Genomic DNA, 2,599 nt, shown 5'->3' with positions numbered 1-2,599 from the left:
ATAATAATCACCATCCCTCCACTTACCATATCCTACCACATTTCAAAAAATAGAACACCTTCTAACAGTGGTAGTGGGAAACCCAAAGCAATTACATTCTTCACCACATTTATTTTTCCCTCAAGAATCATGAAAGCGCTAATTTTCCCTTTATAAGTGTTACATAAAATCTTGATTACAAAACTACTCGACAACATAATCCTACACCCATATAATCACACGTTCCTTTTCAGCAAAGTCAAAAGCCAACGCCGTATTCCCTTCGCACACCAGAGATCCTTTACAGAACCGAAGTGCACAGACGGAAATACCATTGCTGTAGTCCTCAAGGAGAATACTTTTTACACGAAATCAAGAGCAGCCAGGGGAAAACGGGTGGCGGGAACCCCAGCCCTCCCGCTAACTTCCAGGACCACCTAACTCGGCGGAGGCCTGGCCAGCAGCAGTTTTGCCTCGGCTCTGAAGGCTGCCTTAGGAGTCTGAAGCTATCACCATCAGACGGCAGTTTGGCGACGTGGGAGGGAAGTCTTCCGCTAATTTCTATAAACAGTTCATGTATGTTTATTGTGTTTTCTGCACTGGTCTCTACAAAAATCGCATGAATGGAGCCAGTATAGTCCTTAGCATCTCTCCCCGTGGCTTCTCTCACATTGATAAGATCACACTTATTCCTGCAATGGCAATTAGGCTAGCAGGTGGCCCAAGCTGTCAAAGCTCTCTAACTCCCCACTTCTTTCATGTAGAAAATGTTTCTTCTTCGTGATGTCATCGGCCAACCTGTGACAGTATGTTGGGGCTAAGGCACTGAATCCTTCTTTTCGTGCTATGAGAATTTATGGAGCTCATTTTGGACTGTGTAGCTCATAAAAGATGCCCTACTGCTGGGTTAACATTAGGATCAGAACTGTATTCCACAAACCGCCATAGGCCACTTGTTTCACCTACACCCAGATCCCCTAGCACACCCACTTTGAGCTCCTGCAGCGCCATGGCCCGGGACCCACGGGCCACCACCCTAAGTTGGGGAAGGAGAGGTGGGACCCAGCGAGAGCATCCCCAGCACCGTCCCCACACAGCCCAATATTTCTTGTAATTAAATAATTACATCTGGTGGCTTGATCAGATTCAGGTTGGATTTTTTGGGCACAGTGTCTGGTAGGGGCTCTTTTTGTTAGCAGCCATTCATGATCACTGCCTACATGACCCATGAATTATTAAAAATTATGAAAGGTTCCCTATGCCTCTTGATTTTCAAAAATAGGACAATTAGGTGCTGGCACTGTGGTGTAGCAAGCAAAGCTGCCACCTGCGGTGTCAGCATCCACTTCCGATCCAGCTCTCTGCTATGGCCTGGGAAAGCAGTGGAAGATGGCCCAAGTCTGCACCCGGGTGGGAGACCCAGAAGAAGCTCCTGGCTCCTGGCTTCGGAATGGTGCAGCTCCGGCCATGGAGGCCATTTGGGGAGTGAACCAGCAGATGGAAGACCAACTTCTCTCTCTCTCTCTCTCTCTCTCTCTCTCTCTCTTTAACTCTCTGCCTTTCAAGTAAATACATAAATCTTTAAAAACAAAAAGTTTGTTTAAAAAGATAGGAGAGTTAAATTCTTTTTTTTTTTTTTGACAGGCAGAGTGGACAGTGAGAGAGAGAGACAGAGAGAAAGGTCTTCCTTTTGCCGTTGGTTCACCCTCCAATGGCCGCCGCGGCTGGCGCACCGCGCTGATCCGATGGCAGGAGCCAGGAGCCAGGTGCTTTTCCTGGTCTCCCATGGGGTGCAGGGCCCAAGCACTTGGGCCATCCTCCACTGCACTCCCTGGCCACAGCAGAGAGCTGGCCTGGAAGAGGGGCAACCGGGACAGAATCCGGCGCCCGGATTGGGACTAGAACCCGGTGTGCCGGCGCCGCTAGGCGGAGGATTAGCCTAGTGAGCCGCGGCGCCGGCCGGAAAGTTAAATTCTGACACTGAGAGATACCAAGCTTCTTATTGTGATTAAATGGAATAACCGTAGTCATTCAGCTACCTTGGTGCTGACGCACTCGCATGAAGTAGATACCTACAGCATGCCTGCACATAGATAATAAAACTCGGGTGCAGGTGTAACCCACCCGACATCCCGCGAAGGGTTGATGGTATCGGGGTTCGAACCCGGTCCATCTATCAAGCTTCTGTTCTTTGCACTAGTTCTCCGAAAGATTAGTATTTTGGAAGAGTACTGTAAGTACGGCCCTTGTCCTGGTCACACTTAGTTGTTCAACTCTCTCAACAGTACTCAGTATTGGCATTACTGCTCCCGTCGTACTGACACAGCAACTGGGGTTTAGCCTTACAAGAAGGAAGGAAATGGTTCGAAGTGTCCGTGTAGCAGGCAGGTTTGGCTTCCCAGCCCTCTAAGTTTTACGAGAGTGCGATGCATATGCCAGTCGGTAAACAGCTAGCTAGACGGGAGCCAGTGAGAGGGTATGAATGACGTTGCACTATAGCAAGAAAGGAGGATCCCGGGATTCTCGCAGGTGACAGCAGCGTTCCGAAACACACACGTCTGCCTGCGGGCGCGCCTGCGTACAGACACCAGCCTACACGGAGCGCGGTGCGCACGCGCGC

The 2,599-nt window shown here is 49.7% G+C and overlaps 1 pseudogene; it reads right to left on the bottom strand.

Moving 5' to 3' along the window:
- Positions 1 to 325: 325 nt before the first annotated feature.
- On the bottom strand, positions 326 to 990 carry LOC100355704 (ras-related protein Rab-22A pseudogene; annotated as a pseudogene).
- Between the last annotated feature and the right edge of the window lie 1,609 nt (positions 991 to 2,599).

This window comes from Oryctolagus cuniculus, chromosome 5 (assembly GCF_051225735.1).
Source record: "Oryctolagus cuniculus isolate XC-2025 breed Fujian yellow rabbit chromosome 5, ASM5122573v1, whole genome shotgun sequence".
Taxonomy (NCBI): domain Eukaryota; kingdom Metazoa; phylum Chordata; class Mammalia; order Lagomorpha; family Leporidae; genus Oryctolagus; species Oryctolagus cuniculus.
The sequence above is the reverse complement of the archived record's forward strand: the minus strand, read 5'-3'. Positions and strand labels throughout refer to the sequence as shown.